We start from the raw sequence: 27,955 nt of genomic DNA, 5'->3' as shown, positions 1-27,955 counted from the left end.
CAAACACCACGCCGTCAAATGAAGTCCCGCTACTTGTGGGTGGCTGACTGGCCCCTGGTAGAGGAGATCCGGAAGGTTCGGCAGTACCCAGGGATCGCATACCGACATGGTCCTCAACCATGCGAACCAGGTCCTCCTGGGCCAAAAGCGGGCAATTAGTATGACTTTTGCCCGATCCTCTCTGATCTTCCTGACTACCAGAGGAAGAAGATTCAATGGCGGGAAGGCGTATGCCAGAGAAAAGTCCCATCTTATCAGGAGGGCATCCACCGCCAGGGGATTTTCCCTGGGGTTCAGAGAGCAGAACGATTTTTCTTTTCTGTTTTCTCTGGTGGCAAAGAGGTCTACCTCTGGCTGACCCCATCTGCGGACAATCTGGTGGTAAATATTTTTGTTCAAAGCCCATTCTCCTTGCCTTAGAGTCTTGCGGCTTAGAAAGTCTGCTCTTACGTTGTCCTTTCCGCTGATGTGCAGCGCGGTTAAAAGATAGAAAATTTCTCTCTGCTATCTGAAGGAGCCGTTCCGTTATCTGCATCAGAGCGCTGGAGCGGGTTCCACCTTGGTGGTTGACATATGCTACCGCTACCTGGTTGTCCGAGTGTATCCTCACGTGATGGCCCTGTAGGTACATAATGAGTTCCTTGACTGCCCGTTCTATCGCCAATAGCTCTCTCTGGTTGGATGAGATTTCAGAATCAGAATCCCAATGTCCCTGTACCACTATGTCCCCCATATGGGCTCCCCAACCGAAGGAACTAGCGTCTTTGGTTATAATATGGGTTATCTGTGTTATCCAGGGCACCCCTGATGCTAGGTTCTCGCTATCGAGCCACCATCTAAGCGATGTAACAGCTGAGGGGCTTAGCAACACTCGACCTTGTAAGGAGCCTTCCAAGGCCCTGCTATTAACCAGGACGTCGTTCTGAAGGGCTCTAGTATGGAATTGTGCCCACCTGACTGCTGGGATGCATGAAGTTAGAGAGCCTAACAGGGACATGGCCTGTCTGAGGGTCATAGACGGATTATCAATTGCCCGAAGAACCTGCTCCTGTATCTTTTGCAATTTATCTAGTGGCAGCAGGCACTGCTGAGTTTCTGAATTTAGTAATAAGCCTAGAAACTTCTGTGTTTTTAAGGGCTGGAGTCGGGATTTCTCGTAGTTTAAAATCCATCCGAGGTTTTCTAATCTGGATTTAGCTTTTTCTATCTGGGATCTACAATGACCCACCGATTTTCCCACAATCAAGAAATCATCTAAATATGGGATGATTAAGACGTCAACCTCCCGTAAATGAGCCATAACTTCGACCACTATCTTTGTAAATACCCTGGGTGCTGCTGAGAGACCAAAGGGAAGGGCTCTATACTGATAATGACGCACTGTGCCACTTACTGAAACCGCCACTCTCAGGAACTGCTGGAAGTCTGTATGGATAGGTACATGACAGTACGCATCTTTCAAATCTATGACTGCCATAAAACAACCTTTAAACAATATTTTTATTGTTGTATTAATGGACTCCATCTTAAATGTACAATTAATCAAAAACTCGTTAAGGAAACGAAGGTTTATAATCGTTCTGAATGTCTTATCAGGTTTCTGTACTAGAAACAGGGGAGAGTAGAACCCTCTTCCTCTTTCAGCTTCTGGAACCTCTACCAGGACATTTTTCTGGCATAGGCTCAAGACTTCCGCTTCTAGAGCCGCTTGTTCGAGAGGAGAAGATCTTAAAGGGGTTAGTTTAAAGGTATCCCGCGGGACCTGGGTAAACTCCAATCTAAGCCCGGTGGATATTACCTTGCGCACCCAGTCACTATTTGTAATCTGTGACCATGCCGGGAAGAAGGATGACAGTCTACCCCCCACGGGAATTGCTAGTCATTGATTTGGTCTCTTTTGATCTCTCGACGAGCGTGTGAACATATAGCCCCGTACCTCTTCTCCTTCTGTCTTCCCATCTGGGGCGATCTCTAATAGGCGAAGAGTTGCGCCTTCTCCCCTGGCCGAATCTCCTTCTACCAAATGGACGACGGTAGGACGCATATGAAAGGTTTGGGAATTTTTTCTTGTCGTCCCCCGCCTTTTCAAGCAGCTCGTCTAGGACAGCGCCGAACAAATATTCGCCCTCACATGGAATCGCACAGAGCTTTGCCCTGGACTGAATGTTTCCCTGCCAGCACTTTAGCCACAGGGCTCTACGAGCTGCATTAGAGAGACCTGCTGCTCTGGCGGCCATTCTCACTGCATCCGCTGAGGCAACTGCTAGGAAGGCTGCTCCCTCTTGGATGGTTGGTAGGGCCCCAAGAATTGTCTGTCTTGATGTACCCTGTTTTAATTGTGACTCCAACTGGTCCAACCAGACCATCATGGACCTGGCCGTGCACGTTGATGCCACTGCTGGTCTTAAGGACCCGGCCGCCATTTCCCTGGTGTTTTTAAGGAAAGTATCTGCCTTTCTGTCTAGGGGATCTTTAAGGGATCCCATGTCCTCAAAGGGAAGCGAGGATCTTTTCGATGCCTTTGCAATGGCTGCGTCTAATTTGGGGGCTCTGTCCCAAGTATTTACTGCCGGATCGTCGAAGGGGTATCTGCGTTTGAGGGCTGGTGGTAGCGACCCTCTTTTATCCGGTTTTTTCCACTCTCTGTGGATCAGATCCTGGATCTTTTGATTTAATGGGAAGACTCTCCGCTTCCTCTGTTCCAGCCCACAGAACATGACATCCTGCATGGATAATTGGGGCTTAGGCTCCTCTACCTCCATTGTCCCTCTGACTGCTTTGACCAGCTTGTCTACCCGGTCAAGAGGCAGACAAAATCGCCCCGAGTCCTCTTCTCCTGAGGAGGACGAGGGAGATGAAGCCTGGGAGACTCTGCTTTTTCTCCACTCTACCGAGGAATCGGACTCCACCGGGACCTCGCCCCTTAGACTTTCTGGCTGGGACAAGGACTTTAGGGTTTCCCTCATTTCTGCCCTGACAATGTCCCTTAAACTCGCCGCTACCGCGGGCGACTCTTCTGCCACCGTCTGCTGAATACAGGGGGGGCACAATTTTTTGAGGCATTGGTCCGGTAATGGGCATGCACAGAGTGCGCATTCCCTATGTTTAGTCTTACTTGTAGCCTTTTTCCCCTAGAAAAAAACACAGAAGGGGGGTCCCGTCACTGGGTGAACTTTCACGAAGATCACTTACCAGTGCCACAATCAAGTACCGGAGAATGAGGGGGATTTCTCTCAGTCGATGCTCCTGTCTGCCTGGAGGAGCTCTTACGAGTGGACTGGTCACTTCGTCCCGCCCGCTCATTGCTGTCACGGGACACCTTCTTTTTCTGTTTGACATGCCGAAGGTCATCCAGGGGCGGCAGTGATGCTTGTCGCTGCTGTCGCCCTTGCTTCTTCCGCTGCTGCTGCTGCTGGTGTTGCTCTCGATCACTCTCCATTACCACTGCTGCTGCTGTACGCTGCTGCTTGTAGTAATGTGGCCAAGGCAAGGTACCCTGCCAGGGTCCTGCCTAAATACCCCTCCTCCGGTCAGCAGTATCCATGCCGCGCCCCTCCCCCCCTAACAGGGCTCCCTACCCCAGCTAGCGCTGCACCCGGTCCGAAAGCCGACGCTATCGGTGTTTCCGATGGGCGCCGCCATCTTGGATTCTTCGCGCATGCGCAGTGGCGTGCCGACTCGGAAGCGCATCCTCCGCCCGCCCCCTGACGTCACCGCTACCCCGGGAAAGACCGGAAGTCACGCGGGACGCCCGGGAGCTCCGGAAGCAGCTCCACCCGGTCACAGCCCCCTGCAGCCGCGCTGCCGCCGTACCTGCGCCGCCGGAGCCGGGAACCCCCGGGGGGAACATACTCACCGGCGGCAGCCTAATCCCGGAGAGAACATCCTCTGGACGCCGCTCCCTGCTGAACAAGCCACCGCCGTGCCACCCATCCTGGGCCACCGTGGCGTCCTCCAGGAGATCCGCACCAGGCCGAGGTAGGAGACCCCCTCGCTACCTGTATCGGCTGGCCGGCCTGGGTCCGGTCTTCTGTAGGATCCCGTCCCCTCAGGAACAGGAAACCAACTGATGCGTGGGAGAGGTGCCGCCCTTTTGTATCTGTAGGTTTCCTGTTCCTATAGGGCGGATCCCCTCTCTCGTGGTGCTGTCATGGGAGTCCGAATAAAAGATGTTATGGTGGGGATTTCCTGTTCCCTCTGTTCTTGATGATTCTATGTCATTAGCCATTCAAGTTGATTGGCGTTTACGTGAACGTAAAACTACACGAGAGGCGTTGCCACCTTTTGAACAAACGTCTGAACCTATGCAATGTGATAGGGTTTTGTCTAGGGTGCAACGTCAGGAGTTTAGAAGGCGCAATAAAACTGTGGTTTTTCTGTGGAGACGCCTCTCATACTATTTCTGTCTTTTGTAGATTCAGGAGCAGCTTAGAATCTGATGGATTTGGACTTTGCTAAACGGTGTGGTTTTCCCATGATACCTCTGCGGACGCCTATTCCTTTGAGGGGTATTGATGCTACTCCTTTGGCGAAGAATAAACCTCAGTTTTGGACCCAGGTGGTAATGCGGGTCGCCCCAGACCATCAAGAAAATTGCAGATTTTTGGTGTTGCATAATTTGCATGATACCATCGTTCTGGGGTTTCCCTGGTTGCAAATCCATAATCCAGTTTTGGATTGGAAATCTGTGTCTGTGGTGAGTTGGGGTTGTCGTTGTGCCCTTAGTGACGCTCCTGTTTTCTCCACCTCTCCCCAGTCGCATGATTTTCCTGACTATTTGGCTGATTTTTATAATGTATTTAGTGAGAATGAGTCTGCGTCTTTGCCTCCTCATGGGAGTTATGACTGTGCAATTGAGTTGATGCCTGGGTGTAAATTTCCCAAGGGTCGGCTTTTCAACTTGTCAGTACCCGAACATGATGCTATGCGATCTTATATTAAGGAGTCGTTGGAGAAGGGTCATATTAGACCATCCTCTTCATCCTTAGGTGCTGGGGTTTTTTTGTGGCAAATAACGATGGTTCATTAAGATCTTGTATTGATTATCGTTCCCTTAACAAGATGACTGTTAAATATCAGTACCCGTTACCCCTGATGTCTGATTTATTCTCCAGAGTTAAAAGTGCCTGCTGGTTTACCAAGCTTGACCTCAGGGGGCGTATAATCTTATTCGCACAGGGATGAATGGAAGAAGGCGTTTAATACTCCGGAGGGACATTTTGAGTACCTGGTGATGCCTTTTGGGCTCATTAATGCCCCTTCTGTCTTCCAGTCCTTTATGAATATTTTCCGGGACTTTGTGGATAAGTTTTTGATCATCTATCTGGATGATATTTTGATCTTTTCCAGTGATTGGGATTCTCCTGTGGAACATGTCTGGACTGTGTTCCAGATTTTGAGGGAGAATTCCCTGTTTGTTAAGGGATCGCAATGCCTCTTTGGTGTACAGAGGATTTCATTTTTGGGATTTATTTGGTCTCCGTCAACTATTGAAATGGACCCGGCCAAGGTACAGGCCATTTATGATTGGGTTCAGCTCACTTCTTTGAAGGCTCTCCAGAAATTTTTGGGTTTTGCTCATTTCTATCGTAAATTTATAGGTAATTTTTCTGGTATTGTCAAACCACTGACTGATCTGACCAAGAAGGGCGCTGATGTGCTGAATTGGTCTCCAGAGGCTGTCTCAGCATTTCAGGAGCTTAAGCGGAGATTCACTTCTGCTCCGGTTTTACGGCAACCTGATGTCTCACTTCCATTTCAGGTGGAGGTAGATGCTTCTGAGATTGGTGCAGGAGCTGTTTTGTCCCAAAAAGATCCTGTGAATTCTAAGATGAATCTCTGTGCCTTCTTTTCTTGAAAGTTCTCCCCATCTGAACGCAACTATGACGTGGGGAGTCAGGAATTGTTGGCCATGAAATGGGCATTTGAAGAGTGGAGACATTGGTTGGAGGGAGCTAGACATCAAGTTGTGGTCCTCACCGACCACAAGAATTTGATTTATCTGGAGTCGGCCAAAGGCTTGGATCCTAGACAGACTAGGTGGGCCTTGTTTTTCACGCATTTTAATTTTGTGGTCTCTTTTCTTCCGGGCACTAAGAATGTTAAGGCAGACGCCCTTTCTAGGAGTTTCTTTGCCGATTCTCTTTTTGTGACCGAGCCTACTACCATCCTAGGTGAGGGGGTAGTTCTGTCTGCCATATTGCCCGATTTGAGACGTGCCTTGGAGGAATTTCAGGAGGATAAACCTGAGCGTTGTCCTATGAGAAAATTGTATGTTCCTGACCAGTGGAGGAAGAGAATGATGTCTGAAGTTCAATGCTCCGCATTGGGTGGTCATCCGGGTATTTTTGGTACCAGAGATTTGGTAAGTCTGTCTTTTTGGTGGCCTGCCTTATCTCGTGATGTCAAGAATTTTGTGCAGTCCTGTGGGACTTGTTCTCGGTCTAAACCCTGTTCTCGTTCTAGTGGGTTGTTGATGCCCCTGCCGGTGCCCAAGAGGCCATGGACCCATATCTCAATGGATTTTATTTCTGCTCTTCCTGTCTCTCAGAGAATGACTTATCTGGGTGATTTGTGATAGATTTTCTAAGATGGTCCATCTTGTACCACTCCCAAAGTTGCCATCTTCCTCAGAGTTGGTGCCCTTGTTTTTACAACAGGTGGTTCGGTTGCATGGGATTCCTGAGAACATTGTGTCGGACAGAGGAGTCCAGTTTGTTTCCAGATTCTGGAAAGCCTTTTGTTCCGATCTGGGAATTCAGTTATGTTTCTCCTCTGCGTTTCATCCTCAGACCAATGGGCAGACTGTTGTGAGTTCATTTTCCCCTTCACCTTTGATGTCTGATGAACTCCCTCTGCTGGTGAAGAGAGGTAGTGAAATTGATTGGGATGGGAAGAACCTGTCATCTGAACAGGCGGAGTGTGATTGGACATCTGGAATTTCTGAGTGGATATAAGGCAGCCGATGCCCTGCAGGGTTTGCTGGTGATCCTTTCTGCTCTGAGCTCTGACATTCAGTTTTAGTTCCTGTCTACTAAAAGCTAAGTTTTTGCCCTGCTATTATTCCATGAGATTTTGTCTGGTTTCCTTAGTGTTTGTATTCAGCCAGTCCTGGTTGGGACTGGCTGAATTCCATTTTTGTCTCTGATCAGTTGATCTCTTTCCTCTGTTTTCAGAATATACCTCAGTGCTGATATAGTGATTTTGAAGTCTAGCGACTTCAGGGCCTTTTTCCTATCAGACGGTTGGGACATTTTTGTAGGTTTTTTTGCGGATTGCAGCCAGCATCTTTTCTGTCCTGTCTTATCTAGTTAGTTGGGCCCCATCGTTTGCTCAGCCTGTCTTTCTGTCTGTGTTTTCATCTGTTTTTCACCGACAATACATATTGGGGGCTGTCTATTGCTTTGGGGTCTGCTCTGGGGCAGTTTAGATTTCCCCTTTCTTTCTTTAGTTGTGGTGAATAGGATCAGTGGTCTGCAATCCGATAGCTACCAACCTCTCCGGTTTTCTGGACTTAGCTTGTGTTTTTGTCTTCTCCTCCTCCGGTGACTCATTCATAACAGAATCACCAACCATACCGCAGATTCTAGGGTACTCAATAGCAGGAAAGAATTGTAAAAAAAAAAGTGTCAGAATTTTTATTTTGTGTATATTTTTTCCTCTATTTCTCTGAGGCCGTAGTAGGAATTTTCTCTCAATGGAGATTAAGCAATTGTCTGATTGTGTGGAGCAGCTTACTGCTGAAGTGCGGGGAATTTCCGTCTATCTTGCTCATTCACATGCTGCTGAACCAAAGATCCCTACTCCTGATGTGTTTTTTGGGGATCGGTCTAAGTTTCTGAATTTTAAGAATAATTGTAAATTATTTTTTGCCTTGAAGCCTAACTCGGGGAGCTCCGCGCAGCAGGTTAAAATTGTCATCTCTTTGCTGTGCGGCGATCCCCAGGATTGGGCGTTTTCTTTGAAACCTGATGATCCTATTCTGACTGATGTGAACGCATTTTTTCAGGCCTTGGGGTTGTTGTATGATGAACCTAATGCTATTGGTCAGGCTGAAAAGGCCCTGTTGGCATTGAGCCAGGGTCAGGATTCTGCAGAGTTGTACTGTCAAAAGTTCCAAAAGTGGGCGGTCCTTACTACCTGGAATGATGGTGCCTTGGCAGCTCTCTTTCGGAAGTGTTTGTCAGAAACCGTAAAGATACTATCGTGGGATTTCCTGTTCCCTCTGGTCTTGACGATTCTATGTCATTCAGGTTGATCGGCGTTGGCGTGAACGCAAAACTGTACGAGAGGTGCTGCCACCTGTTGAACAAATGTCTGAACCTATGCAATGTGATAGAGTTTTGTCTAGGGCGCAACGTCAGGAGTTCAGAAGGCGTAATAAGCTGTGTTTTTTCTGTGGAGAAACGTTTTGCACACAGTTGCTGTGGGTGGTGTTCAACCTAAGTTTCTTCTGGCAATTACTCTGATCTGCTCCCTGTCCACATTTTCCGCTAAGGCTTTTGTGGATTCGGGAGCAGCTCTGAACCTGATGGACTTGGATTTTGCTAAACGTTGTGGGTTTCCTATGACACCTCTGCGGACGCCTATCCCTTTGAGTTCAGCTCACTTCTTTGAAGGCTCTCCAGAAATTTTTGGGTTTTGCTAATTTTTATCGTAAATTTATAGCTAATTTTTCTGGTATTGCCAAACCATTGACTGATTTGACTAAGAAGGGTGCTGATGTGCTGAATTGGTCTCCGGAGGCTGTTTCTTCCTTTCAGGAGCTGAAGCGAAGGTTCACTTCTGCCCCGGTTTTGCGGCAACCTGATGTCTCACTCCCGTTTCAGGTAGAGGTGGACGCTTCAGAGATTGGTGCAGGAGCGGTTTTGTCCCAAAAAGATCCTGTAACATCTAAAATGAATTCCTGTGCTTTCTTTTCCCGAAAGTTCTCCCCATCCGAACGTAACTATGATGTGGGGAATCGGGAACTGTTAGCCATGAAATGGGCATTTGAGGAGTGGAGACATTGGTTGGAGGGAGCTAAACATCAAGTCGTGGTCCTTACTGACCACAAGAATTTGATTTACCTGGAGTCAGCCAAACGCTTGAATCCTAGACAGGCTTGGTGGGCCTTGTTTTTCACACGTTTTGATTTTGTGGTCTCTTTTCTTCCTGGCACTAAGAATGTCAAGGCAGACGCCCTCTCTAGGAGTTTCTTTGCTGATTCTCCTATTGTGACCAAGCCTGCTACCATCTTTGGTGAGGGGGTAGTTCTTTCTGCCATCTCGCCCGATTTGAGACGTGCTCTGGAAGAGTTTCAGGAGGACAAACCTGAGCGTTGTCCCATTCGAAAATTGTATGTTCCTGACCAGTGGAGGAAGAGAGTGATGTCTGAGGTTCATTGCTCCGCATTGGCTGGTCATCCAGGTATTTTTGGTACTAGAGATTTGGTGAGTCGGTCTTTTTGGTGGCCCGCCTTGTCTCGTGATGTCAGGAATTTTGTGCAGTCCTGTGAGACTTGCTTCCGGTCTAAACCTTGTTCTCGCTCTAGTGGGTTGTTGATGCCTTTGCCGGTGCCCAGGAGGCCATGGACCCATATTTCAATGGATTTTATCTCTGATATGCCTGTCTCTCAGAGAATGACTTATTTGGGTGATTTGTAATAGATTCTCTAAGATGGTCCATCTTGTACCACTCCCTAAGTTGCCATCTTCCTCAGAGTTGGTGCCCTTGTTTTTGCAACAGGTGGTTCGCTTGCACGGGATTCCTGAGAACATTGTATCTGACAGAGGAGTTCAGTTTGTTTCTAGATTTTGGAGGACTTTCTGTTCCAAGCTGGGAATTCAGTTGTCCTTCTCCTCTGCGTTTCACCCTCAGACCAATGGGCAGACGGAGAGAACAAATCAGACTTTGGAGTCGTATTTGAGATGTTTTATTTCTGCTGATCAGGATGATTGAGTTTAATTTTTGCCCTTGGCCGAATTTGCTTTAAATAATAGAGCTAGTTCTGCCACTTTGATGTCACCTTTTTTTTGTAAAGGTGTTGACACTGTGGTGGAGAGAATGCACCAGATCTGGGACCAAGTGGTGGATAAGTTGTCTCTCTCCCAGGAAAAGGCCCAGCGGTTTTCCAACCGGCATAGGACCATTGGTCCCCGGTTTAAGGTGGGTGATATGGTTTGGTTGTCATCAAAGAATATCTCTATGAAGGTGGCTTCTCCAAAGTTTAAACCTAGATTTATTGGACCTTACAAGATTTTGGAGATTCTTAATCCGGTCTCTTTTCGATTGGCTCTTCCTTTTACATTCAAGATCCATAACGTGTTTCATAAGTCTCTGCTAAAGAGGATTGTTGAGCCAGTAGTTCCTGTGGTGGCACCTCCTGACCATGTATTGGTTGAAGGTAATGTGGAATATGAGGTTGTGAGATACTGGATTCTTGTCTGGTTAGACGGAGACTCCAGTATTTGGTTAAATGGAAGGGTTAGGCCAGGAGGATAATTCTTGGGTCCCTGCATCCGATATTCTTGCCGAAAGATTGATTCATGCTTTTCATCGGGCCCATCCTGATCGCCCTGGTGGCATGGATGAGGGTTCGGTGACCCCTCCTCAAGGGGGAGGTACTGTTGTGAGTTCATTTTCCCCTTCACCTTTGATGTCTGATGAACTCCCTCTGCTGGTGAAGAGAGGTAGTGAAATTGATTGGGATGGGAAGAACCTGTCATCTGAACAGGCGGAGTGTGATTGGACATCTGGAATTTGAGTGGATATAAGGCAGCCGATGCCCTGCAGGGTTTGCTGGTGATCCTTTCTGCTCTGAGCTCTGGCATCCAGTTTTAGTTCCTGTCTACTAAAAGCTAAGTTTTTGCCCTGCTATTATTCCATGTGATTTTGTCTGGTTTCCTTAGTGTTTGTATTCAGCCAGTCCTGGTTGGGACTGGCTGAATTCCATTTTTGTCTGTGATTAGTTGATCTCTTTCCTCTGTTTTCAGAATATACCTGAGTGCTGATATAGTGATTTTGAAGTCTAGCGACTTCAGGGCCTTTTTTCCTATCAGACGGTTGGGACATTTTTGTAGGGTTTTTGCGGATTGCAGCCAGCATCTTTTCTGTCCTGTCCTATCTAGTTAGTTGGGCCCCATCGTTTGCTCAGCCTGTCTTTCTGTCTGTGTTTTCATCTGTTTTTCACCGACAATACATGTTGGGGCCTGTCTATTGCTTTGGGGTCTGCTCTGGGGCAGTTTAGATTTCCCCTTTCTTTCTTTAGGCTTATGTAGTTGTCCGGCTGTGACGAGGGTTCTAGGGCACCGTAGGAACCCCACCACGGCTACTGTTAGTTGTGGTGAATAGGATCAGGGGTCTGCAATCCGATAGCTACCAACCTCTCTGGTTTTCTGGACTTAGCTTGCATTTTTGTTTTCTCCTCCTCCGGTGACTCATTCATAACAGCAGACTGAGAGAACAAACCAGACTTTGGAGTCCTATTTGAGATGTTTTATATCTGCTGATCAGGATGACTGGGTCTCATTTTTGCCTTTGGCCGAATTCGCGCTAAACAATAGAGCTAGTTCTGCCACTTTGATGTCGCCCTTTTTCTGTAATTTTGGGTTTCATCCTCGATTTTCTTCAGGGCAAGTGGAATCTTCGGCCTGCCCAGGTGTGGACACTGTGGTAGAGAGAATGCAGCAGATTTGGGACCAAGTGGTGGATAAGTTGTCACTCTTTCAGGAAAAGGCCCAGCGGTTTTCCAACCGGCATAGGACCATTGGTCCCCGGTTTAAAGTGGGTGATATGGTTTGGTTGTCGTCCAAGAATATTTCTATGAAGGTTGCGTCTCCAAAGTTTAAGCCAAGAATTATTGGACCTTATAAGATTTTGGAGATTCTTAATCCTGTTTCTTTTCGATTGGCTCTTCCAGTTACGTTTAAGATCCATAACGTATTTCACAAATCGCTGTTGAAGAGGTTTGCTGAGCCAGTAGATCCTATGGCGGCACCTCCTGACCCTGTATTGGTTAAAGGCAAAGTGGAATATGAGGTAGAGAAAATATTGGATTCTCATTTGGTTAGACGGAGACTCCAGTATTTGGTCAAATGGAAGGGTTATGGCCAGGAGGATAATTCTTGGGTCTCTGCCTCTGACATTCATGCCAATAGATGGGCCCGGTGAAAAGCACGAACCAATCCTGATCGGCCTGGTGGTGTGGATGAGGGTTCGGTGACCCCTCCTCAAGGGGGGTACTGTTGTGAACTCATTTTCTGGTCTGCCTCTGGTTTCTGGTGAGGGAACTGTTTGTGCTGACAGAGGAGTTGTGAGTTCTCTTTCCGGGCTCCCTCTGGTGGTAGGAGGTAATGAAGCTGATCTAATTAACAGAGACCTGCCACCTGATAATGAGGATGACGATTGGACATCTGGAGTCTCAGACTGGATTTAAGACAGCCGACTCCCTATTCCCATGCTGGTGATTTTTTCCTGCCTCCTGAGGTCTTGGTTTCCAGCTCAGTTCCTGTCTTCTCAAGCTAAGTTTTCTCTGCTAATGTTCACATTTGATTTGGTTTTGTCTATTCAGTTTTTGTGTGGTCAGCCAGCCCTGGCTGGGGCTGTGCTGAATTTCCACTCTTATGTCACTGTATGTGCCAGTTTGCTTTTTGTTCCTTATTAGATTGGCCTCTTTTTGCTCTGTTCTCAGAATATGCCAGAGTTCTGATATAGTGGGTGAAGTCTAGTGACTTCAGGGTTTTTTTTGCTATCAGAAGTGTTGGACATTTTTTGCAGGGGTTTTGGCGTGATTGAAGACAGTACCTTTCCTTTCCTGTCCTTTCTAGTTAGTGTGGGCCCCATCGTTTGCTCAATCTATTTTCCTACCTGTGTTTGTGCTTTCATCTTGTTTCACCGTCAATATATGTTTGGGGGCTGTCTATTCCTTTTGGGTCTGCTCTGGGGCAGTTTAGATTTCCCCTTTTCTTGATTTAGGCTTATTTAGTCATCTAGAATCATCGTAGAAAAACAAATATATTCACCTTTTTTACTTGTCACGCTAGAGGCAGTTCTTTGATGAAGGTGCTAGGAAATCATCGTAGGTACGATCCACGGCTGCTGTTAATTGTGTGGTTAGGATCTGCAATCCGCGTAGTTACCAACCTCTCTGGTTTTCTGTGACTTAGCTTGGTTTTGTTTTCCTCCTCGGTGACCCAATCATAACAGTACACCGCATCAGTGCCCATTTCGGCCGCTCTGGCAGTGCTGCAGCAGTGCATTCAAGTGCCAGCTCACAGACTGGGGTGAAGACATCACCACACACTGGAACTCCACACTGCACAAGCGGGCAAGACTTTGTCAGCAGAAGATGCAAGTGATTGAGTACTCGCTCCAACATGCATGTCTGCATTCTGGTCCACTTCTGCACATAACAACTGAAGAGTGAGCATGGATGTTTGACATTTTGGGGTTTTCCAAGACTTTGAGGACTCCATAAAGATGGTGAGCAGTGATGAGGCTGTAGTCAGTTAAACTATCCCACTTATGTGCCCACCTAAACAGTCGCTGCTCAAAATTAAACATGAAGCTTTGCATGCAGAGCAGCTGGGGATGGAGGAAGACATAATACAGAGATTGTAGCCAGCCCAGCTTCATCTCATGTGCTCATTGAGGATTTGATATCAAAGAGGAGGTGGACACTGAGGAGAAAGGAGGAGGAACAGAAGCTGATAGCTAGCGCAACAGAGGCTAGCAGCCACACAACCTTTGTCCTGTCTCTCCTCTGGATGGGCTGAGGAAGACAAGGAGGAGGATATGGAGCATCGTCATCATGGTGGAGACAGGGAAATGTTGGCTGTATGGAGCTTGGCACAGATGCAGACTTACCGCTGTCTTTCCCATAACCCTCGCGTTACATCCACTCACCCAAAAAAAGAGTACTAGTTGTTCACCATGCTAGACCCACACTACAAGGAGAACTTTGCATGTCTTCTTCCTGAGGTGGAGAGGTCTTCTAAAATGGTGTTATACCAGAAGGCCATTATGGAAAATGTGTTTAAAAAATTCCCCTCAGACAATGATAGGGAAACACACACCAGGTACAGCAGAGGCAGGGGTACACAGTCAAAGGCCAGTAGCAGTCTGTTTTGTTCAGTCAGTACAAGACACTCAGAGAACATCAGGATTTTTCAAAATGATTAGGTTACTTGCGATCACCACAGTCACTAGTGCCATTGTGAATAATAGCAGCAGCACCTCTGGCAGCCAAAAAAAGAATTATTGAAATGATGGAGGGATACTTCCAGAAGATATGACATTCTGAGCCCCTTGGCCTTGACCACATGTCTAGGTTGGAAGCAAAGTCATAGCTCTGAAGTTTCTTATAGACCATCTGTCATGATTAATGAGCCTTGGCTTTTTTTTTTCTTTATAAATTTTGGTCATCTTTCCAATTTCAACATGAATAGGCACTGAACTGCATTTGTTTTTCAAACACCACCATCACAAACCATATATTGCATATTTAAAAAAAAAGGATAGGACAGATGTAAAAATAATAGAGAGCTTTAATATGGTTGATTTAGTTTCCAAATTTGACAAAATCCAAGCATTCAATCTATTTTTCCTCAAACCTGATTGTCCAGCATATAAGGTTATATCGTGGTGAAACGCTAAGGCACTAATTTTACCCAGAGAACATACTTTAGAGTCAGATTAGGGCACCAAAGGACTATACCAAGGAAATGGCTATTATTGTAAATCACCTAGAAAAGCAGATGACGTCAGTTGCTAAAGAGAAAAAACAATTACAGGATAAATGTACCGTATTTATTTTTATTTATTTTACTCATTTACACAGCGCTTTACAGACATTATTGTATCTTAAATTTTAGTGACTGTTGGACTAGTGTTTCATGATGATAGGGTTAGTACCCAAGGTCATTCCAGAACTTTGCATTACTTAAAGCATTTTGCCAGGATTCTTTTCCTCACAACAGAATGAGCAGCACGGTGGCTCAGTGGTTAGCACTGTTGCTTGCAGTGCTTGGGTCCTGGGCTCAAACCACACCAATGACAATATCTGCAAGGAGTTTATATGTTCTCCAGGTATTTGCGTGGGTTCTCTCCGGGTATTCCGGTTTCCTCCCACACTCCAAAGACATACTGACAAGGAATTTAGATTGTGAGCCCCAATGGGGACAGTGCCGATAATGTATGCAAATAGCTGTGGAATATGATAGCACTATATAAGCAAAGCATAATAAATAAATAATAGAAAAGCTATCTTTCAAGATGGCTGCAGGAGTGAGAGCTCATCGTTAGGCTAAGTTCACATGCCGTTTAGAAAAAAAATGGCCAATTTTCAGCCAGGAAAAAAATGATTATTTTTGTTATTTGTATTGTCATCTGAATCGCATTTGTTTCACCAGTAAATACACTTTACACTCCCAAAAGGGTTTCCTATGTTAGCAGTAACAACAATGTGATTTAACCCCTTTCTGACATCAGACATACTATCCCGTCCATGGGACCCAGGCCCCTATGCCCATGGACGGGATAGTACGTCTAGCGCGATCAGCGGAGCCCACATGGTGAGTGCTGCTGATCGTGGCCGGGTGTCAGCTGATTATCACAGCTGACACCCGGCACTGTGTGTCAGGGGCGGTCACGGACACGTTAACCCCTTGCACATTAACCCCTTGCACACAGCGATCAAACATGATCGCGGTGTACCGGGGGCTAAAGGGAAGCATCGGCAGAGAGGGGGCTCCCTCTGTGCTTCCCTGAGCCCCCCACAGCAGCGCAATGTGCAGCGCTGCTGCGGGGGTCTCTTTCCCTACAGGTCCCCGGATCCAAGATGGTGATGGGGACATTCGGGGGCCTGTAGAACCTGACTTCCTCAGTGCCTGCAAAGCGCAGGCAAGAGGAAGTCTTCTTCAATGCCTGTGACAGATTGCTGATCTGTCACAGTGATCTGTGATGTGACAGATCAGCGATCTGTCACAGGACAGTGATGTCCCACCTGGGACAACCTAATGAAGTTAAAAAAAAAAAAAAGTGTAAAAATAATTTTTAAAAAATCGCTAAATAAATAAAAAAAATATATATATTCCCTAATAAATTCATTTTTTGGAAATAAAAAAAAACAAACAATAAAAGTGCACACATTTGTTATTGCCGCGTCCGTAATGACCTGCCCTATAAAACTGTCCCATTAGTTAACCCCTTTAGCAAACCCCTTAAAAAATAAAAATAAAAAACGAAGCAAAAAATAATGATTTATGATAATACCGCTGAACAAAAAGTGCAATAACGTGCGATCAAAAAGACGCATATAAATATCCATGGTACTGCTGAAAACGTCATCTTGTCCCGCAAAAAAAGAGCTGCCACACAGCATCATCAGAGAAAAAATAAAAAAGTTATAGCTCGCAGAATAAAGTGATGCAAAAATTATTATTTTTTATATAAAATTGTTTTTATTGCATAAAAGAGCCAAAACATAAAAAAATGACATAAATGAGGTATCGCTGTAACCGTACTGACCCAAAGAATAAAACTGCTTTATCAATTTTACCACACGCGGAACGGTGTAAACGCACCCCCCAAAAGAAATCCATGAAACGCTGGTTTTTGCTCATTCTGCGTCCCAAAAATCAGAATAAAAAGCGATCAAAAGATGTCACGTGCCTGAACATTATACTAACAACGTCAACTCGTCCTGCAAAAAATAAGACCTCACATGACTCAGTGGGTCAAAATACGGAAAAATTATAGCTCTCAATATGTGATGCAAAAACTATTTTTACAATAAAAAGCTTCTTTTAGCGTGTGACAGCTGCCAAACATAAAAGCCACCATAAATAGTAAATCAAACCCCCCGTTATCACCCCCTTAGTTAGGGAAAAATAATAAAATTTAAAAAAGTATTTATTTCCATTTTCCCTTTAGGGATAGGGCTAGGGTTAGGGCTGAGATTAGGGTTAGGGGTGTGTTGGGATTAGGGTTGGAGTTAGAATTGGGGGGGTTTCCACTGTTTGGGCACATCAGGTGCTCTCCAAATGCAACATGGCGTCTGATCTCAATTCCAGCCAATTCTGCGTTGAAAAAGTCAAATGGTGCTTCTTCCCTTCCAAGCTCTGCCATGCGCCCAAACAGTGTTTTACCCCCACATATGGGGTATCAGCCTACTCAGGAGAAATTGCAAAACGACTTTTGGGGTCCTATTTCTCCTGTTGCCCTTAGGAAAATAAAAAATTGGGGGCAAAAATATCATTTTTGTGGGAAAAAAATATTTTTTTTATTTTCACGCCCAGGCGTTATAAACTTCTGTGAAGCCCTTGGGGGTTCAAAGTGCTTAGCACACATCTAGATAAGTTTCTTAGGGGGTCTAGTTTCCAAAATGGTGTCATGTTTAGGTACATCAGGGGCTCTCCAAAAGCAACATGACACCCGCAGACCATTCCATCAAAGTCTGCATTCCAAAACGTCACTACTTCCCTTCCGAGTCCCGACATATGCCCATACAGTAGTTTTCTCCCACAAATGGGGTATCAGTGTTCTCATGAGAAATTGGACAACAACTTTTGGGGTCCATTTTCTCCTGGTACCCTTGGGAAAATAAAAAAAATGGGGACCAAATGATCATGTTTGTGGAAAAAATACGATTTTCTTTAATTTCACGCCCGGGCGTTATGAACTTCTGTGAAGCACTAGGGGAGTTCAAAGTGCTCACCACACATCTAGATAAGTTCCTTAGGGGGTCTAGTTTCCAAAATGGGGTTACTTGTGGGGGGATTGCACTGTTTAGGTACATTAGGAGCTATCCAAACGCAACATGGTGTCCGATCTCAATTCCAGTCAAAAAAGTCAAATGGCGCTGCTTCCTTTCCGAGCTCTGCCATGCACCCAAATAGTGGTTTACCCCCACATGTGGGGTATCAGCGTACTCAGGACAAATTGCACAATAACTTTTAGGGTCCTGTTACCCTTGGGAAAGTAAGAATTGGGGGTGAAAAGATCATTTTTGTGGAAAAAATATGATTTTATAATTGTACGGCTGTACTTTATAAACTTCTGTGAAGCCCTTGTGGATTCAAAGTTCTCACCAAACATCTAGATAAGTTCATTGGGTGGTCTAGTTTCCAAAATGGTGTCATTTGTGGGGGGTTTCCAGTTTTGGTACATCAGGGGCTTTCCAAACGCGACATGGTGTCCGATCTCAATTCCAGCCAAAAAGTCAAATGGCGCTGCTTCCTTTCCGAGCTCTGCTATGCGCCCACATAGTGGTTTACCCCCACATATGGGGTATCAGCGTACTCAGGACAAATTGCACAATAACTTTTAGGGTCCTGTTACCCTTGGGAAAGTAAGAATTGGGGGTGAAAAGATCATTTTTGTGGAAAAAATATGATTTTTTAATTGTACCGCTGTACGTTATAAACTTCTGTGAAGCCCTTGTGGTTTAACGTTCTCACCACATATCTAGATAAGTTCCTTGGGGGGTCTAGTTTCCAAAATGGGGTCACTTGTGGGGGGTTTCCACTGTTTAGGTACATCAGGGGCTCTCCAAATGTGACATGGCGTCCGATCAGAATTCCAGCCAATTTTGCATTGAAAAAGTCAAACGGCGCTCCTTCCCTTCTGAGCTCTGCCATGCGCCGAAACAGTGGTTCCCCCCACATATCAGGTATCAGCGTACTCAGGACAAATTGCACAATAACTTTTCCTGTCCATTTTCTCCTTTTACCCTTGGTAAAATAAAAAAAATTGAACCTGAATTATTTTTTTTGTGAAAAAAAGTTAAATGTTCATTTTTTTTTTAAATATTCAAAAAATTCATGTGAAGCACCTGAAGGGTTAATAAACTTCTTGAATGTGGTTTTGAGCACCTTGAGGGGTGCAATTTTTAGAATGGTGTCACTTTTGGGTATTTTCTATCATATAGACCCCTCAACATGTCTTCAAATGTGATGTGGTCCGTAAAAATAAAATGGTGGTGTAAAAATGAGAAATCGCTCATCAACTTTTAACCCTTATAACTTCCTAACAAAAAAAAATTTTGGTTCCAAAATTGTGCTGATGTAAAGTAAACATGTGCGAAATGTTACTTATTAAGTTTTTTGTGTGCCGTATCTCTGTGCTTTAAGGGCATAAAAATTCAAAGTTGGAAAATTGCGACATTTTCAAAATTTTCGCAAAATTTACATTATTTCACAAGTAAACTTAAGTTATATGAATGAAATTTTACCACTAACATGATGTACAATATGTCACGAGAAAACAAGGTCAGAATCACCGGGATTCATGGAAGCGTTTCAGAGATATTACCTCATAAAGGGACAGTGGTCAGAATTGTAAAAATTGGCCCGGTCATGAACGTGCAAACCACCCTTGGGGGTGAAGGGGTTAACAATAGTGGGGCACAAACCCATTTTATAAATGGAAAAATAAGACCCATGCATGCAAAGTTCAAAAAAGCAGGCCAAACACTTCCATTAACTTAAAGTAGTAGATTGCACTTTACGGCAAACATGATCTTTGTAGTAGTAATAATAATAATTTACAAAAATAATTTTATTTCTATAGCGTCAACATATTCCACAGCACTTTCCATTTTAGAAGGGACTTGTACAGACAATAAAGACATTACGGAATAACAATAATCACATAAATCATCAGATGCCAAGAAGAATGAGGGCTCTACTCAGGAGCTTACAATCTATGAGGAAATACGGGAGACACATAGATTTCACTTTAGAGGGAGGAGAGGAATTCTGGAGGATATTTTACCTGCTACAAAGATTGTATTTGTGGTAAAGTGTGATCTGCTACAATAATGACATGTATCCGTAAAAAAAGAAACGCTCATCTGAACAGCCCAATTGAATTTCATTGTCCCTAGTGCTGTCCGTGTAATGTCAGATTTTTCCATAGACAGCACACAAACCAATACGGTTGTGTGAATGTAGTTTTAATGTAATAATAGATACCAGCCAAACCATCCAGTGGATCATTGGAACGCCAATGAGACAGCACCGCTGAAAGGAGTGAGAGGCAAATGTAATACCTGGTCACCTAAGATACAATATTGATTCTTTTTACTTAACAATTAATATAAATTGAAAATGTAATTTACGAAAATAAGATAAGCATGAAGATGAAAAAAAATCTGATAACAGAGATAGCAGTTTCTCAAAAAATATAAATTACTTTCTATATTGAGGGCTGGAGCTTTTTCACAATGTACCAGGAAAATAAAATCGAGCTTACCTCACCAAACAGCCAAAGGGGCAGCTAAGTTTATAAGAAGAGAAGAACAGTACTGTACATATACACTCACTGGCCACTTTATTAGGTACACCTGTCCAACTGTGTGTTAAGACTTAATTTCTAATCAGCCAATCACATGGCGGCAACTCAGTGCATTTAGGCATGTAGACATGGTCAAGACAATCTCCTGCAGTTCAAACCGAGCATCAGTATGGGGAAGAAGGGTGATTTGAGTGCCTTTGAACGTGGCATGATTGTTGGTGCCAGAAGGGCTGGTCTGAGAATTTCAGAAACTGCTGATCTACTGGGATTTTCACGCACAACCATCTCTAGGGTTTACAGAGAATGGTCCGAAAAAGAAAAAAAATCCAGTGAGCGGCAGTTCTGTGGCCGGAAATGCCATGTTGATGCCAGAGGTCAGAGGAGAATGGGCAGACTGGTTCGAGCTGATAGAAAGGCAACAGTGACTCAAATTGCCACCCGTTACAACCAAGGTAGGCAGAAGAGCATCTCTGAACGCACAGTGCGTCGAACTTTGAGGCAGATGGGCTACAGCAGCAGAAGACCACACTGGGTACCACTCCTCTCAGCTAAGAACAGGAAACTGAGGCTACAATTTGCACAAGCTCATCGAAATTGGACAGTAGAAGATTGGAAAAACGTTGCCTGGTCTGATGAGTCTCGATTTCTGCTGCGACATTCGGATGGTAGGGTCAGAATTTGGCGTAAACAACATGAAAGCATGGATCCATCCTGCCTTGTATCAACGGTTCAGGCTGGTGGTGGTGGTGTCATGGTGTGGGGAATTTTTTCTGGGCACTCTTTGGGCCCCTTGGTACCAATTGAGCATCGTTGCAACGCCACAGCCTACCTGAGTATTGTTGCTGACCATGTCCATCCCTTTATGACCACAATGTACCCAACATCTGATGGCTACTTTCAGCAGGATAATGCGCCATGTCATAAAGCTCGAATCATCTCAGATTGGTTTCTTGAACATGACAATGAGTTTACTGTACTCAAATGGCCTCCTCAGTCACCAGATCTCAATCCAATAGAGCATCTTTGGGATGTGGTGGAACGGGAGATTCGCATCAGGGATGTGCAGCCGACAAATCTGCGCCAACTGTGTGATGCCATCATGTCAATATGGTCCAAAATCTCTGAGGAATGCTTCCAGCACCTTGTTGAATCTCTGCCACGAAGAATTGAGGCAGTTCTGAAGGCAAAAGGGGGTCCAACCCCTTACTAGCATGGTGTACCTAATAAAGTGGCCAGTGAGTGTAGTACCATACTGTACTGTAAAGAGGCACTTTTAGATACAAAATCAGTACATGCACTTCAGGAATACAGGAGTTCTACTAGAGACATGTAATTGTATGGATTTTCCTTTCAAATCATCAAGGACATTTTTAACAGACATAGATAGCATTGTAGGTGGAATATGTTTCCATGTTGCAAATGGCCATCATCATGTTGAAAATATTGCACTACAACCTAAGGAACCAGTAATAATATCTGAACTAATGTACCTTAAAAGGAAACCTGTCCGCATGTTTTCACACATGGAAATAGAGGTATGGCTGTATAGATGGTAACCCTCTTACAAAAATTACAACTTTTTTTGTTGAAGTCCTAAATGTCAGTGATGAGAAGTAAAACAGTGAATTCTATGTAAATCAGAGTGAAAATACACCTGGGGCCTTCTCTGCACAGAACAGCTTCTTTCAAGCCTACCGATTCACCCCCAGTGCTCTTTTAGCCTGATTTGCATATGGTTAATACTCTTTTCTAACAAATCAAATCTATATAAAAAAGTTATAATTTTTGTTGTGGGACAAGTGCCTAATAACAGCATATCAATTAGTTAAAGGGTATAAGCAACACATTAACATAAGAACCTGTACAATATAACCTTTATTAAGGAAAGTTAAAAATGTCCATACACAAAAATATCTCACAATATAAAGTGCAAAACTAGTGATGTAAACGGAGAAAATTGATAAGTGAATGACATGCAATATAATACAGTATATATATGTTGGGAACTAATCTCTTCCTATTGTTCCCTATGGCAACCCTTTCTAACCACGGGGATTGGCATCATAAATAGAGTACAACAATAGCACCCCCACTATCCCTCAGAATTCCTAAAGGTCGTTGGAACCAAGAGAGAGGAGCAAGGAGTTAAGGAATAATATGCTAAAAAAATTGGAAATTAGTCTCCTTCTAGTATCTCCCTATGGTATCCCATCTTGACCACAGGGGTTGGTAGCTTACAATCCTCATTGAGCATGTGTAGCTGTAACAGGACACCTGCCTCAGTAGGTAGTCCAGCCACCCCAGCTAGTATTCACGCTAATACAGGATAACCATCTGTGGAGCACACACTGTGTGACTGCTTCAGTCAAACTTCCTCCAGTCAGGTAGGATTTCATAAGGAGATTTAAGGAGAATATGGAGTTATTGTACGTCGTAGCCACACACCGGTTACATTTTTGAAATCTCTGGAATGGTCCAAAAGCCTTCCAGAGTCTTGATCCGTTCTAGCACCTGAGGGTGGGGAGATATGCAGAACTGCAAGTAGAAGTCAGGTAGAGAAGCCGTGTTTGGTATCCATGAAATAAGTGTCTAAATCTGCACTGCTGAAGAATCAAGGATACCGATGGTTTATTTTATTCTTTGTTTTATTCAAAACAGATTTAAAACTCAACGTGTTTCAAAGTCATTCCAGACTTCTTCCCCAGGACACAAACCGTATATGTTTGGTTTTACAGTTTTTATCCTGAGGAAGAAGTCTGGAGTGACTTTGAAACATGCTGACTTTTAAACTGGTTTTGAATAAAACTTTTAAAGAAGCTATCGATATCCTGGATTCTTTAGCAGCATAGATTTAGACACAAAGCCTTTTTTCAAGTATAACACTTCGGTCTGCTGATCTGTGTCCTGCTGCAGCTGATTCATGTGTGTAACATGTTGCTAATGTGCAACTTTATCAGGTGAGTTCACACCACTGCTTTAATTCTACCTTGTTTCCAGTTAAGACCCTATTGCGTATGTTTGCTTCCCAGTTTCTATGGTGTTTGATCTCCAAGCATAGTGGAGGCTCGACTGAATCTGATGGCGCCAGAACCGCGGCCCTATGGCCTTCATAGCTTTTGGGAGTTTTAGCCACAAACACCCAGGGGAGGGGGATAAGGCCCATCCCATTTTCCCCCCTTTTGCACCACATCCGTGCGTATGTCCTACAGTTGTCGAGTGCAGATCAGTAACACACATCACTGATCAAATCAGATTGTATTTTTTGTGTGTGTGTGTGTGTGTGTGTGTGGAAAAAAGAATCAAAAATATAATTTAGATTAGTTGATATTTTACTGAATATAGTCAGGGTTAGTGTCAGATAGCAAAGCGTAAAAAAGAATCACATCCATGCATGAGTCCTACAACCATCGAGTGCTGAACAGTGACGCACATCACTGATAGGCATCCAGCTGTTTTTTTTTTTGTTTCTTTTTATGTAAAAAAAAAGAATAAAAAAATTATAATTTAAATTAGTTGATAGGACTAGATTAGGGACAGTAAAAATATACTTACATGCCAGTATTTTTTTTAATGAATACAGTCAGGGTTAGTATCAGATAGTTGCGGACACTGAGTAATTTTTCTTCTACTGACATCTGTTTAGTAAGTTTGTTTATTTTACCAAATTTTTATATTCTTTTTAGATCATTTTCTTCCCTTTTATAACACCAAATACTAAAATTTGGTATACACACACACCACACAAGAAAAAATGTCACGCTGGTCCCAAACACGGTATTCAGCCAAGGAGGCATATGCCTTTCTTGTCTCTGACACGGATAGTAAAGGAGAGGATGCTACCTTCCTTTATTTTCCCTCCTCAAGTGATACCGAACTGCCACGCAGATGCCCCAGGACAGAAAATGAACCAGCTCCCACCATTAGTGACCCCCTATGGACATCACCACCCGAAGATTATGAGCCACAGATTCCTGATTTTGCAATCAGGAATTAAATTTAACACTACTCGCCTTACAGAAATTCACTTTTTCAAAATATTTTTGTCTGAGGATTTTGCAAACCTCATGGGTGCCCAGACAATTTTCTACACCCAACAGGTCTTGGTCCAAAACATCACTTCATCATTTTCTAACTGGACACCTGTAGATGAAGTAGAAATTATGATGTTTTGGGGTCTTGTCCTTCACATGTGGTTAGTGAAGAAGCCAGAACTTCAGCAATATTGGAGTATTGATGTCTTGTACAACGCTCCACTGTTCCACATGGCTATGATCTGTAAACACTTTGAAGCCATCCAAAAATGTTTGCATTACAATGGTAATGCACAATGTCCTCGCTGAGGTGACACAAACTTTGACCCACTTTTCAAAGTTTGGCGTGTCATTGATCACTTCAGCAACAAATTTGCTGAGGTGTACTGTCACAAGTGTGTCACGTTCTCCTAGGAAATCTGGGGTTAGGTAATCTTTATGTACTGTGAATCGCAGGTCTTCCATTTAGCCTCTGTATTTTGCTCCTCATATTACATGGACTGTGTTTTCTTTGACACTGAAGGGGTTAACCACTCTTTGTATGCTGCTTAAAGACATGCAGCTCCATTTCACAGCTGTTCCTGACCTGCTCATTTTCGCTCTCTGTAAAATGTGGCCAGACCTTCTCATCCGTGCCTGTGAAATTTTTGCTTCCTGGAGTTGGTGTGCTGAAGTTGGAGTTTGTAGTTGCTGCCCGAGATTATTGTCTGCTGTTTCTGGGTATATGCTTTCTGCATTATCCTATTACCATTTGGTTTGTACCTTCCTATCCTTCCCATTATTCCTCTCTAACCTTGGTGACTGTTTTTGTATGTAAGGTGCTTTTTGTTATCCCTGTTTGACTTATGTGTATTTACACGAACATATCTGTCCCAGGTCTCCTGGGTTAGGGGACAGCATAGGAAATTAAAAGGAGCATAGCAAGGTCGGAGACTCAGGCCTTTATACCTTTAAGAGTACTCTCAGGACAGAGATAGTTAGGGTCCCAGTTACAGGGACAGTTTGAGGCCCTCTTTCCTTACCGAAGACAGTCATAGCGTGACATTTTCACAGGAACCACATTTTTTTATCCTGATATGGATCTCGCCTCTAAGCCTTATGAGATAGCTGCAGGGTTTGTCTTGTGAGCTATCAGACCTAGTCTAAGGTTTTTTTTCACAGCAGACAGCTGAACTGGAACCTAAAGCGGCACTCCTGGACAGGTTTTCAGGGAATCAGGACAAATTTGTTGTGTTCCCGGAGGCCTGTAAGCTCTATTTCAGGTTTCATCCGTGGTCATCTGGGAGTAAGGTACAGAGGGTGGGGATTGTCTCCCTCCTTCTAGAAGACCCTCAATCTTGGGCCTTCTCACTCCCATCCAACTCATTGTCACTCCAGTCGGTGGATGAATTTTTCTGGGCTCTTGGCCACATTTTGATGACCCAGTCCGGGCCTCCCTTGCAGAATCTAAAGTACATAAGGTCCAGCAGGGAGACTAACTGGCAGATGATTTTTGCTAAGAATTCCATAGATGTGCCACTGACTACCCAGTGGAATGACCTCGCCCCTTAGGAGTTAGTTTTGTCAGGGCCTGTACAAAACGCCAGCGTTGTTGGAGGTCACCATGGCTCTTCCATACGAAAAGACAGATGCCTCCAGGATAGACTAGTAGTGACCCCACCTCCTGTTGTACTTCCTTGGACAGGTCTCCCCATGTGCTCTAAAGAACCTATGCAGTTAGTGGGGGATTCTGCCCATTTTGGGTCTCATAGAATGGTAGAGTTAGAAGGGACCTCCTGGGTCATCTGGTCCAACCCCCTGCTCAAAGCAGGATTCACTAAATCATCCCAGACAGATGTCTGTCCAGCCTCTGCTTGAAGACTTCCATTGAAGGAAAAATCACCACCTCTCGTAGCAGCCCGTTCCACGCATTGATCACCCTGTCAAAAAGTTTTTTCTAATATCTAACCTGCGTTGCTGTGAACTCTCTTAATCCGACTTTTGAGGCAAGGCTCCCTCTGGTGGATACTGCTGGCAGTGGAGCTGGTCAACATGATGTTAACCCAACAGCTGCAGAAGATAACTGGAGGAGTGGGGGTAGTGACTGGGACTACATAAGCGAGCAGACTTCTCTCAGTGGCTACCGGTGATACTCCTTTCTCTGCTTATTGAGGATTTCTGTATCCTGCATTTTTCAGCTAAGTGTCATTTGCTAAACCCTTTGCATTTTATTTTGCCTTGCTGTCAGGGGTCAGCTTGCTCCCCCAGGGGCTGCTGGCTTCTGCCCTGTATTTTTGTAACTTGTGTTTGTTTGCTCAGTCCACTGCTGTATTAGCCTGTTGCTAGCCGCCAGTTCACACCTGAGTGCTGATATAGTGGGGGCGAGGTTTGTGCAAACCTCAGTATTTTTGTACATCAGTCATGTTGGAATTGTTAGGGTTTTTTGCGTGATTGCAGACAGTGCCTTTTCTGTCCTGTCCTATCTAGTCAGTGTGGGCCCCATCATTTGCTCAGTCTATTTTCTGTCTGTTTGTGCTTCATCTTGTCTCACCGACAATATGTTTGGGGGCTGTCTATTCCTTTGGGGATCTGCTCCGGGGCAGTTTAGATTTCACCTTTCTGTCTTTAGGCTTAGTCCTCCGGCTGTGACAAAGCATCTAGGGCAACATAGGAATGCTCCACGGCTACCGCTAATTGTGTTAAGATCAGGGGTCTGCAATTCGCTGAGCAAACAACCTCCCTGGTGTTCTGGTGGCATAGCCTATTGCGCTCTCCTCTTCGGTGACCCATTCAAAACAGAATAACCGGCCCAACTGTAGATTCTAGGGTACTCAAAAGAAGGAAAGAATTGCAAAAAAAAAAAAGTGTCAGAATTTTTTATATATTTTTTCCTCTTTTTTCTCTGGGGCCGTAGGAGGATTTTTTCCTTATTGGAGACTAAGCAATTGTCCGATCATGTTGAGCAGCTCGCTGCTGAAGTGCAGAAAATTTCTGCTTATCTCGCCCAATCATCTGTTGTAGAACCAAAGATCCTACTCCTGATGTGTTTTCTGGGGATCGGTCTAAATTTCTGAACTTTAAGAATAATTGTAAAATATTTCTTGCTTTGAAGATCAACTCCTCGGGGAGCTCGGTGCAGCAGGTTAAAATTGTGATTTCCCTGCTGCACGGCGATCCCCAGGACTGGGCCTTTTCTCTGACACCTGGAGATCATATTCTGGCTAATGTAGATGCGTTTTTTCAAGCCCTGGGGTTATTACATGATGAGCCTAATGCTATTGATCAAGTTGAGAAAACCTTATTGGCATTAAAACAGGGTCAAGATGCTGCTGATTTATATTGTCAAAACTTCTGAAAGTGGGCGATCCTTACTAAATGGAATGATGATCCCCTAGCAGCTCTCTTTCGGAAATGTCTGGCAGAATCCGTAAAGGATGTTATGGTGGGATTCCCTGTCCCTTCTGGTCTTGACGACTATGTCGTTGGCCATTCAAGTTGATCGACATTTACGAGAACGTAAAACTACACGAGAGGCGGTGCCGCCTTTTGAACAAACCTCTGAACCCATGCAATGTGATAGGGTTTTGTCTAGGGTGCAACGTCAAGAGTTTAGAAGGCGTAATAAGTTATGCTTTTTTGTGGAAATGCTTCTCATGCTATTTCAGCCTGCC

Source organism: Dendrobates tinctorius, unplaced genomic scaffold, assembly GCF_039654945.1.
Source record: "Dendrobates tinctorius isolate UK_male_01 unplaced genomic scaffold, ASM3965494v1 ptg000338l, whole genome shotgun sequence".
In the NCBI taxonomy this organism is placed as follows: domain Eukaryota; kingdom Metazoa; phylum Chordata; class Amphibia; order Anura; family Dendrobatidae; genus Dendrobates; species Dendrobates tinctorius.
The sequence above is the reverse complement of the archived record's forward strand: the minus strand, read 5'-3'. Positions refer to the sequence as shown.